Here is a 12724-nt window from a genome sequence, read left to right on the forward strand (position 1 = left end):
GGCACAGACGGCCATCACTTCTTCCAGCCAGGAATCATCTCTGCAGAAAATAACACACAGTTATCAATAACTGATCTCTTCTAGGGAATATTCCCACTCCACCCCCCGACTTCTACACTACACCAGTTGAAGAAAAAAAGCGATATAGTGCCACCCTGCACAGTAACAGGAGCCCGCTTTTGTCCTATCCCATGGAAAACAATTTCCTAAAAAGTAAATTATATTACAGAAGTAATAATGTCTCTAATTGGACTCTAAAATAATAATGTTCCTCACTGGCCACCATAAACTAATAAAGTATGTTCCTCAATCTGGCCCCAAACAGTAATTAAGTCCCTTGTTCAGCCTGGCACCCCCATATATCCATCCTGGCCCCCCCTTCCCTGCATATATCCATCCTGACACCCCTCATATATCCCTTCTGGCCCCCATATGTCCAGTGTGACCACTCCATATATTTATCCTAGCCCACGTGTATCGAGCCTGCCCCCTCCCATATACCCATCCTAGTCCCCCATGTGGCCCTCCTGTTCCCCCCATATATCCATCCTGGCCTCCATGTGTCCAGCCTGCCCCCCCACATATCCATCCTGGCCTCCATGTTTCCAGCCTGCCCCCCCATATATCTGTCCTGGCCTCCATGTGTCCAGCCTGCCCCCTCCCATATATCTGTCCTAAAGCCCCATGTGTCAAGCCTGCCCCCCATATATCCATCCTGGCCTCCATGTGTCCAGCATGCCCCCCCTACATATCCTTCCTGGCCTCCATGTGTCCAGCCTGCCCCCCACAATATATCCATCCTGGCCTCCATGTTTCCAGCCTGCCCCCCATATATCCATCCTGGCCTCCATGTGTCCAGCCTCCCCCTCATATATCCATCCTGCCCTTCCCCCCTGCATATATCCATCCTGACACCCCCCCATATATCCATACTGGCCCCCATATGTCCAGCGTGGCCCCTCCATATATTTATCCTAGCCCACGTGTATCGAGCCTGCCCCTCCACATATCTATCCTAGCCCCCCATGTGTCCAGCCTGCCCCCCACATATCCATCCTGGCCATCATGTGTCCAGCCTGCCCCGCCCCCCATATATCCGGCCCCCCCATATATCCATCCCCCTCACATATCCATCCTGGCCTCCATGTGTCCAGCCTGCCCCACCATATAGCCATCCTGCCCACCCTTTCCCATGTGTCCAGCCAGGCTCCCCCTTATGTGTCCAGCCAGGCTCCCCCCCTTGTGTGTCCAGCCAGGGTTCCCCCTTGTGTGTCCAGCCAGGCTCTCACCCTTGTGTGTCCAGCCAGTGTTCCCCCTTGTGTGTCCAGCCAGGGTTCCCCCTTGTGTGTCCAGCCAGGGTTCCCTCTTGTGTGTCCAGTCAGGGCTTCCCCTTGTGTGTCCAGCCAGGGCTCCCCCTTGTGGGTCCAGCCAGGGTTCCCCCTTGTGTGTCCATCCAGCTCCCCCCTTGTGTGTCCAGCCAGGGCTCCCCCTTGTGTGTCCAGTCAGGGCTCCCCCTTGTGTGTCCAGCCAGGGCTCCCCCTTGTGTGTCCAGCCAGGGCTCCCCCTTGTGTGTCCAGCCAGGGTTCCCTCTTGTGTGTCCAGTCAGGGCTCCCCCTTGTGTGTCCAGTCAGGGCTCCCCCTTGTGTGTCCAGCCAGGGCTTCTCCTTGTGTGTCCAGCCAGGGCTCCCCCTTGTGTGTCCAGCCAGGGCTCCCCCTTGTGTGTCCAGCAAGGCCCCCCTTGTGTGTCCATCCGGGCCCCCCCTTGTGTGTCCAGCCAGGGTCCCCCCTTGTGTGTCTAGCCGGGCCCCCCCTTGTGTGTCCAGCCAGGGGCCCATCCCATTCTGCATCCACTCATATACACACAGACACACACACAGACACCTCTTACCTTCCTGCTCTCCCGTGCGGTGTCCTCCTTCTCCGGTGACGTCATACGCCGGCCGGGGAAGGGAGACGCGCAGCTTCAGCTGCTTCACTGGGACGTGTGTCGCGGCGGTTCAGGTAATGAACGCCGCGTGAGCGCGTCCCTGCATACACTGTGCCTGCGCTTTTAAAGGGCCCGTGCCCCTTAAAACCGCAGGTTTTTTTATTTTTTCATTCTCTTCTCCCCCTCTCCTCTGCAGAAGGGTACCCCGCCAGCCCAGTCCCACCCTGTTGATGACTTATCCTAAAATCGGTCATTAATATATAAGTCCTGGACAGTCCCGTTAAGCTTGTTTTACCTAGTTATAAAAGCCCTTTAAGTCCTCATTATAAGGTAAGGTATGAATGGATCTAATTAAATTCTCCAAAGAGAACTATTTATACATTTTAGTCACTGTGAGCTTTCTACAAGATATTGCGGGCAGTATATAGCGAATATACGGACACAGAGCCATTCGCCGGCTCAGATTGCCAATAAGCACGTTGTAAATATGAGACCTTGACATCATAGGTTACTTGGCTTAATATGAAATTGTCCCTCATGTGTACCGCATTGTGGGCAGGGACTATATGTACATCACTGCAGAATATGTTGGCAATAAAAAGTCAACAGAAATGAATATCATGCAGATCCTCACCAGGACTCCAGCAGTGTCACCATCCTGCCACCATACAGCTATAGAAGGACAATAAACCTGCAGGGTTCTCCCCTCAGTTATTTTTCCTTTAATTTTATTATCTGTTTCTTACTCACAGTGAAAGAACAGTCATCAGATATTTTATTCTTCACTTTTTATTTTACAGTCTCAGCTCTGAAGAATAGAACGTCTTATGAATAAATGACAGCTCACTTATTACAGTGGTGGCCAAAAGTATTGGCACCCCTGCAATTCTATCAGATAATACTCAGTTTCTTCCTGAAAATGATTGCAATCACAAATTCTTTGGTCTTATTATCTTCATTTAATTTGCTTGCAAGGAAAAAACACAAAAGAGAATGAAGCAAAAATCAAATCATTGATCATTTCACACAAAACTCCAAAAATGGGCCAGACAAAAGTATTGGCACCCTCAGCCTAATACTTGGTTGCACAACCTTTAGCCAAAATAACTGCGAACAGCCACTTCCGGTAACCATCAATGAGTTTCTTACAATGCTCTGCTGGAATTGTAGACCATTCTTCTTTGGAAAACTGCTCCAGGTCCCTGATATTTGAAGGGTGCCTTCTCCAAACTGCCATTTTGTGATCTCTCCACAGGTGTTCTATGGGATTCAGGTCTGGACTCATTGCTGGCCACCTTAGAAGTCTCCAGTGCTTTCTCTAAAACCATTTTATAGTGCTTTTGGAAGTGTGTTTTGGGTCATTGTCCTGCTGGAAGACCCATGACCTCTAAGGGCGACCCAGCTTTCTCACACTGGGCCCTACATTATGCTGCAAAATTTGTTGGTAGTCTTCAGACTTCATAATGCCATGCACACGGTCAAGCAGTCCAGTGCCAGAGGCAGCAAAGCAACCCCAAAACATCAGGGAACCTCCGCCATGTTTGACTGTAGGGACCATGTTCTTTTCTTTGAATGCCTCTTTTTTTTTCCTGTACACTCTATGTTGATGGTTTTTCCCAAAAAGCTCGACTTTTGTCTCATCTGACCAGAGAACATTCTTCCAAAACATAGTAACATAGTTTGTAAACATAGTTAGTAAAGCCGAATAAAGACTTGCGTCCATCAAGTTCGACCTGTTAGTTCTGTAATTGGTAAAGTTGATCCAGAGGAGGGCAAAAACCCCAAATGATTTGGCCAATCTTCACCTGAGGAAAAATTCCCTCCTGACTCTGAAACCAGCAGTCAGAATAAATCCCTGTATCAACTTACTATTTTATTTTATTTTTAAGTATATGCTGAAATCTGCCTGGTATCTAGAAATGCATCCAGTCCCCGCTTGAACTGGTGTAGTGAATCTGACATCACCGTCTCCTCACTCTGTGAAATCCATATTCTCACTGCTCTTACCGTAAAGAACGCCTCTAGTGACGCTTACCCAATCTGAGTATATTCCATTTATAACCACCCTCTGCCTTCTATCCCTTAGCCAGTTAGCTACCCACTTGCAGACATTTTCCCCCAGCCCCATCATTCTCATTTTGTATACCAACCTATTATGTGGCACGCTATCGAAAGCTTTTGAGAAGTCGAGATACACGACATCCACTGGTTCCCCCTGATCTACTCGAGAGCTAACCTCCTCGTAGAAGTCAATCAGGTTTGTTTGGCAGGAGCGATTCCTCATGAATCCATGTTGGTTCGGGATTAAAAGATTATTAGCATCAAGATGCTCCGTAATTGCCTCTTTAATGAAGCTTTCAAAAATTTTGCCCACAACGGACGTCAGACTCACCGGCCGATAGTTTCCGGCGTCACTTTTCGCTCCCTTTTTGAATATTGGCACTACATTCGCCTGTCGCCAATCAAGTGGCACAGACCCAGTCTCAACAGAGTCCTTAAATATAAGATATAACGGTCTGTCTATCACATTACTTAGTTCCCTTAGTACCCGTGGGTGTATGCCATCAGGTTCTGGTGATTTGTTTATTTTAATGTTACTGAGGCGTTTCTGTACCTCAACTTGGGTTAGATTTGTCATACTTAGTGGAGGATTAAGCTTGTCACTTCTCATTTCTCCTGTTAGTTTGATTTCCTTTGTGAAAGTTGTCGAAAAAAAATTATTTAATAGATTAGCTTTATCCTCATCTTTCTCTATGATTTTGCCTTCCTCACTTTTTATTGGTCCAATATTATCCGATTTAATCCTTTTACTATTTATATACGTAAAGAACAGTTTGGGATTTGATCTACTTTCCCTAGCAATACGTCTCTCTGTTTCCTCCTTCGCTATTTTTATTTGTTTTTTACAGGTTCTCGTTTTTTCCTTGTAACACATTAGTGCCTCCTTACTGTTTTCCTGTTTTAATCTCTTGAATGCCTCTTTTTTGCTATTTAACGCCCCTTTTACGTTCTTGTTCAACCATATTGGTTTCCTCTTATTTCTGGCCCTTTTATTCCCATACGGTATATACCTCTCGCACTGAGTATTCAGAATTCTTTTGAAGGTTTCCCATTTACTATTCGTATTCCATTGATTAAGTACTTTGTCCCAGTCAATAAGTTGAAGGCTTTCTTTCAGCTGATCAAACTTCGCCCTCCTAAAGTTTAATGTTTTTGTTGTTCCCTTATTGATAACCCTACTGAAGGGCATTTTGAAGTCGATAATATTATGGTCGCTATTACCTAGGTGCCCCCCTATCTGTACCTCAGTTATTCTATCAGGCCTATTAGTCAATATTAAGTCCAACACGGCCTTCCCTCTCGTTGGTTCCTGCACTAGTTGGGAGAGATAATTATCCTTAATATTTGTCAAGAACCTTTTTCCTTTCTGAGATCTACAGGTTTCTGTTTCCCAGTCAATATCCGGGTAGTTGAAATCCCCCATTACAATCACTTCATTATGTTTTGCTACTTTGTCTATTTGTCCTAATAGCAGATTCTCATTCTCCTCTGTTATATTGGGTGGCTTATAGCAGACCCCCAGTAATATTTTATTATTATTTTTAGTTCTCTCTATCTCTACCCACATGGACTCGACCCCCTCTTCTCCCTCTCCTATATCTTCCCTTAGTCTGGGTTTTAGACATGACTTTACATATAAGCAGACTCCTCCGCCTTTCCCCTGTTTCTGGTCCCTTCTAAATAAACTATAATCTAATAAATTTACCGCCCAGTCGTAGCTATCGTCTAGCCAAGTCTCTGTTATACCTACGATGTCATACCTCTCCTCCCATATAAGCGCCCGCAGCTCATCCGCCTTATTGGTCAGGCTTCTTGCGTTGGTCAGCATGCAAGATAAAACTTTGGGGTTATTTAGCATCCTATTCTTCTCTAACGATCTAACTGTACTATCCCCACCCCCCTCTCCACCCTCATTATATTCACTTCTCCCCTTCCCCCTTGCTTGCCTCACATCCCACCTATTTCCTTGGTTTCCCCCCCCCCGTCTCTAGTTTAAAAACTCCTCCAACCTATTAGCTATCTTCTTCCCCAGCACCGCTGCACCCTCCCCATTGAGGTAGAGCCTGTATCCGACCGCGAAGTCGGCCCAGTTCTCCATGAACCCAAACCCTTCTGCCTTGCACCAACTCTTTAGCCACTTATTCACCTCCCTAACTTCCTGTTGGCGCTCCTGTGTGGCTCGCGGGATTGGTAGTATTTCTGAGAAAACTACCTTGGAGGTCCTTGCCCTAAGCTTCCTACCTAGGTCCCTGAAATCATTTTTAAGGACCCTCCATCTACCACTCACTTTGTCATTGGTGCCGATGTGGACCATGACCGCTGGGTCTTCGCCAGCCCCACCCAGTAACCTGTCAACCCGATCCGCGATGTGCCGGACTCGAGCGCCAGGGAGGCAGCACACCGTTCGGCGATCCCGGTCTTTGTGACAGATTGCCCTGTCTGTCCCCCTAATAATAGAGTCACCCACTACCAGAACCTGTCTTGCCTGCCCTACACTTCCCCCCTCCCCCTCATTACTGGAGCATACACTCCCCCGGCGGTCAGAGGATCTGTCATGCTCCAATAATGCCGGTTCTGAACCAGCCTTCCTATACTTCTTCCCTCTATCCCTCCTTACTGTTATCCAGCTCCCTGCCTGTTCAGCCTGCACTTCCCCTCTATGCTCCACCCCCAGTATTGACCCATTGAGTGTCTGCTCGGTGAGCAGCAAACTCCGTTCTATGTTGTCGATGCTCCTCAGTACCGCTATCTGAGCACTTAGATCCAGAATTTGGGCTTCCAAGTGCACGATATGCTCACATCTCTCGCAGCAGTATGGATCCTCGAGTGGGTGCTCACGGAATGCATACATTGCGCAAGATGTACACTGCACGGCTCCGTCCAACATGGACGTCATTCTAAATATGGGGATACAGTCAGTATATATATACAAGTACAAAACACAATTATTTATATATAGGTGTATGGACGGGGATCAATTAGGGATGTGCAAGTGTATCAATTAGATATTGACAGGGGATCAGTTAAGTATGGACGGGGGATCAATTAAGCATCAAGTATGGACGGGGGAATCAGCTAAGTAGGTCAGGTGGATTAATTAAGTAAAAAGTAAAGTAAAGAAAGAATGAAATACAGTCAGCAATTCAGTCCTAAGTCCTCCCTTCCAAACTCCCTGAATCCAAAGTCACTGAAAAACAAGTCACACACTTACTTTCGTTCGCACTTACGCTCCGGACACACGCAGCTCGTTCACACTCGCAAACTAAGAGATTTAAAGTGTTTTTTTTTTTTTTTCCTTTTCCAGCAATGTACCCTTCACCTCAATGCACTTCCAAAGGACTTTATGCCCAACCAGCTGCCCCTTATAAACCCTTAATTATGACCCCTTCCCCTTAATTAACCCCTTGTGAGTAAATCTACACCTCAGGATTTTAGTGCAATGTAGTTAACCTTTAAATACACAGGTAGTAAACTAAGAAACTAAAACTGTAGTGAGAAAATAGATTTTAAAAAGCCCAATAAATCTAAACAGGTAGAAAAGCACTCAGCAGATCACAATGCAGCACTCACCGCAATTCACACAGGTATTTTCTGCAGGATTCCCAATACCTCTTCACGCAATTCACACAGGTATTTTCTGCAGGATTCCCAATACCTCTTCACGCAATTCACACAGGTATTTTCTGCAGGATTCCCAATACCTCTTCACGCAATTCACACAGGTATTTTCTGCAGGATTCCCAATACCTCTTCACCTTCACCTCAATGCACTTCCAGTTCTAGGCTTTATCAGGTAAGTTTTGGCAAACTCCAGCCTGGCTTTTTTATGTCTCGGGGTAAGAAGTGGGGTCTTCCTGGGTATCCTACCATACAGTCCCTTTTCATTCAGACGCCGACGGATAGTACGGGTTGACACTGTTGTACCCTCAGACTGCAGGGCAGCTTGAACTTGTTTGGATGTTAGTCGAGGTTCTTTATCCACCATCCGCACAATCTTGCGCTGAAATCTCTCGTCAATTTTTCTTTTCCGTCCACATGTAGGGAGGTTAGCCACAGTGCCATGGGCTTTAAATTTCTTGATGACACTGCGCACGGAAGACACAGGAACATTCAGGTCTTTGGAGACGGACTTGTAGCCTTCAGATTGCTCATGCTTCCTCACAATTTGGTTTCACAAGTCCTCAGACAATTCTTTGGTCTTCTTTCTTTTCTCCATGCTCAATGTGGTATACACAAGGACACAGGACAGAGGTTGAATCAACTTTAATCCATGTTAACTGGCTGCAAGTGTGATTTAGTTATTGCCAACACCTGTTAGGTGCCACAGGTAAGTTACAGGTGCTGTTAATTACACGAATTAGAGAAGCATCACATGATTTTTCAAACAGTGCCAATACTTTTGTCCATCCCCTTTTTTAGGTTTGATGTGGAATTATATCCAATTTGGCTTTAGGACAATTCTATTTGTGTTTTTTCATTGAAGACAAATTAAATGAAGATAATAATACCAAAGAATTTGTGATTGCAATCATTTTCAGGAAGAAACTGAGTATTATCTGACAGAATTGCCGGGGTGCCAATACTTTTGGCCACCACTGTATTTCATGCGGCAGAAGTTAGCCTCCAGCAATGGAAGAGGGAACCGAGAAAGTGTAGAAAATGCTCTATCATGGCCGCAGTGGTAAGAGACATTGGAAATGCACGATCAAACCTATCATATCATAGGATTATCTATCATCTATCTATCCTTATATTCTCTATTTCATATCTATCTATCCATCTATCTATCCATATATGTATCTATCTATCTTTCTATCTATCCATGTATGATGGATGGATAGATAGATGGATAGATGAATAAATAGATGGATAGATAGATGGATAGATAGATAAATAGATAGATAGATAGTGTAGGGATTTGTACTCACTGAGCCGCGTTGGAGGTAGGCACAGGTTCACACAGTGATGCAGTCCACGGGTTCAAACAAACTGGTGGCTTATTTTAGTGTCCATACACCAGTTAAGAAACAAAAGTTACAGCCTTTTCCTGGCACAAAAAGGAATAACAGAACAAAGCTCAAAATAACAAGTCCATGCAGCACGGATTCAGCCGTTTAAACAAGGTGCTTTTCTCTGCCTCCTGCAGAGTCTAAGAAGCACCTGCAAGGTCTGCTCACCTTGCCCAGCAAACACAGACAGACAGAGACAGGCGCAGCTGTCTTAAATTAGCCTTCCAAGACCGGACTGGAGGTAAGTGAGCAGCTGTTCCCCCCCAGCTCTTTCAGCTGCTCATAAAACCCGGCCCTGTAATCCGGACCCATTAAATTCCTCTCAGCACTATGTGTGCTGGAGCCTGCTTCTCCGGATCCTACATCACCGAAGCATGGCACTTCGAGGACACATACCTCCCGTCCACGATCTGTCCGGCAGCAACCTTACATACACCCCCCCTCTGTCCAAAGCCGTAGGGCTTGGCACCTTCTGTCACCATACAATAAATCCTTGACAAGGCAGCGGCATTCCCATGTTGTTTCCCAGGCCTATGCTCTACCTGGAAACTAAAATCTTGTAGAGCCAGGAACCACCTAGTCACTCTGGCATTGTTTCCCTTCTTTTCTCGCATCCACCTCAATGGGGCATGGTCTGACACTAACCTGAACCTTCTACCTAATAGGTAATACCTCAGAGTGTCTAACGCCCACTTAATGGCCAAACATTCTTTTTCTACAATGGAGTAGTCCTTCTCACAAGCGGAGAGCTTCAGACTGAGGTATTTTACAGGGTGTTCTTCTCCGTTAATCTCCTGGGACAAGACTGCTCCCAGCCCGACATCCGATGCATCCATCTGGACCACAAACTCCTTGGAGAAGCTGGGTGCCACCAAGACTGGTTGTTTACAGAGGACCAGTTTCAATTCCTGGCAGGTCGCTTCTGCTTCCGGGGACCACTTGGCCATAGCTGACTTCATCCCTTTCAGAAGATCCATCAGTGGGGCTGCTATCAGGGCAAAGTTAGGGACAAATCTTCGATAGTAGCCCACAATGCCTAGAAACGCCCTGACCTGCCTCTTCGAGAGGGGCTGTGGCCAGTTCAAGATCGCCTCGACCTTATTTATTTGTGGTTTTATTTCCCCTCTACCAACCACGTACCCTAGGTACTTGGCTTCCTCCATCCCCATGGCACATTTCTTCGGGTTGATAGTAAAGCCCGCCTTCCTTAGGGCATCAAGTATGGCTTGAACTTTGTCCAGATGACTTTCCCAGTCCTGGCTAAATATGACGATAGCATCTAGGTAGGCCGCTGCATACTGTTTGTGGGGTGCTAAGATCCGGTCCATGGCTCTCTGGAAGGTGGCCGGAGCTCCCTTCAACCCAAACGGCATCCTGACGTATTGGCGTCGAGAAGGCTGTCTTCTCCTTAGCCTCTTTGGACAGGGGAATTTGCCAATATCCTTTGGTGAGGTCCAGAGTGGTGATGTACCGAGCCCGTCCTAGCCTTTCGATAAGCTCATCTACCCTAGGCATTGGGTAGGCGTCGAACTTTGAGACCTCCTTCAGCTTCCTATAGTCGTTGCAAAACCGCCATTCCCCATCTGGTTTCGGCACTAAGACTATAGGACTGGACCATCCACTTTTGGACTCTTCAATGACTCCCAGGTTTAGCATCCGCCTTACTTCTTTAGAGATCACCTCTCTGCGGGCTTCGGGGATCCGGTATGGTTTTAGATTGACGCGAACATGAGGCTCTGTGAGAACCTCATGCTCTATGTCCTGAGTGAGTCCTGGCAACTCCGAAAACATGTCTTTATTTCGCTGTAACAACTCTTTGCACTGTTGCTTTTGGGCATGTGACAGTGACTCTGCCACCTTGACCTCTTTCACATCGGCCTCAGCCTCAGCCACTAAACAGGGAGCTTCCGCAGGCTCTCTATCTTGCCATGGCTTAATCAAGTTAACATGGTAAATTTGGTAGGGCTTCCTCTTCCCTGGTTGGTGGATCTTAAAGTTGACTTCCCCCACTTTCTCTACCACCTCATAGGGGCCCTGCCACTTGGCCATGAACTTGCTCTCCACTGTGGGACTAGCACAAGCACTTGATCTCCTGGGTTGAACGATCTCACCCTGGCCGACCTATTATACACCCTGGACTGTGCCTCTTGTGCCTTGAGGAGGTGCTCCCTCACAATGGGCATCACATGGGCAATCCTCTCTTGCATCTGGGCAACGTGCTCCACCACTCTCCTATAGGGAGTGGTCTCAGCTTCCCAGGACTCTTTCTCCACCTCCAGGAGTCCTGAGGGTGTCGTCCATAGAGTGGTTCAAACGGGGAGAAACCTGTGGAAGCTTTGGGAACTTCCCTCATGGCGAACAACATATAGTCCCAGTCTCGGCCATCCTTTTCCACTGCTTTCCTCAACATTGCTTTCAAGGTTTTGTTAAACCTCTCTACCAGTCCGTCCGTCTGGGGAGAGTACACGGAGGTTCTCAGTTGTGCAATCTGCAGTGTCTTGCACAATTCCCTCATGACCTTCGACATAAATGGAGTTCCTTGGTCTGTTAGGATCTCGTTAGGCAACCCGGTTCTTGAAAACATGTGGACTAACTCCCGGGCTATACACCTGGTGGAGGAGTTTTGTAGTGGTACGGCCTCCAGATACCATGTAGCATAATCTAATACCACCAGGATATACTGATGCCCTTGGGCGGACTTGACCAGAGGCCCCACTAGATCCATTGCTATGCGTTCGAATGGAACCTCGATGACTGGTAGTGGCACTAGGGGACTGCGGAAGTGGGCCACTGGGGAGGTTATCTGGCATGTGGGGCAGGAACGACAATAACTCTATATTTCTCTATAGCAACCTGGCCAGTAGAATCTTTGGAGGATCCGTTCTTGAATCTTGTCTGCACCCAGGTGACCACCCAACACATGAGAATGAGCCATGTCTAACACCCTGCGTCTATAGGGCCCTGGCACCAGCAACTGTTCTATTACCTCACCCCTTGGCTTGGTTATTCTGTACAGCAAATCCCCATTCACAGCAAAATGAGGGAACCGAGTGTCAGCCCCCGGTTCCTGAGGCACCCCATTTAACACAGTAACATTTTCAAAGGCCCCTTTCAGAGTTAAATCCCTGAGTTGGGCAGTTCCAAAGTTTCCCTCGGACACCTCCAGCTCAGGGATATTGGACTCAGGGGATGCTACTTCATCCTCATTGCCCACCAGCACACACATGGGAAACTCATCTACTATGTTCTGCGGGTAAGTTTCCTTAGGGGCGATCTGGCTGTCGTCCAAGCAACCAGGTGTCCCCGCTTTCCCCCACATTTCCCAGAATAATGCAAAGTAACGTCCAATTATTATGGGATGCAATAGGTCCTTAACGACCGCCACTTCATGAGATGTGGTGCCACAGTCTGTGTTTACATCCACCTGGGCCACAGGATAGTTCTTAGCGTCCCCATGGATACACCGGACATCCACCACCTTCCCAGAAACCAGCCGATGAGGGAGTGTGGCCCTTATCAGGGTCACCAAACTTCCTGAGACCAATAGTCCAGAGACTTGTGCCCCGTTAACTGACACTGAGCATGCCTGAGGGCCCTCGCCATGTTGACGAACCGCGCTGCAGGCGGGGTAGGCAAAATAAGAGCAACGCCGGCCCATGTTACAGTCCATTGGTTCAGAGGTTATGGGACACCGGGAGGCAATATGGCCAGGGGTATGACATCTCCA

The sequence above is a fragment of the Phyllobates terribilis genome, unplaced genomic scaffold (genome assembly GCF_046119375.1).
Source record: "Phyllobates terribilis strain yellow unplaced genomic scaffold, ASM4611937v1 Scaffold_63__1_contigs__length_7903474, whole genome shotgun sequence".
NCBI lineage: Eukaryota > Metazoa > Chordata > Amphibia > Anura > Dendrobatidae > Phyllobates > Phyllobates terribilis.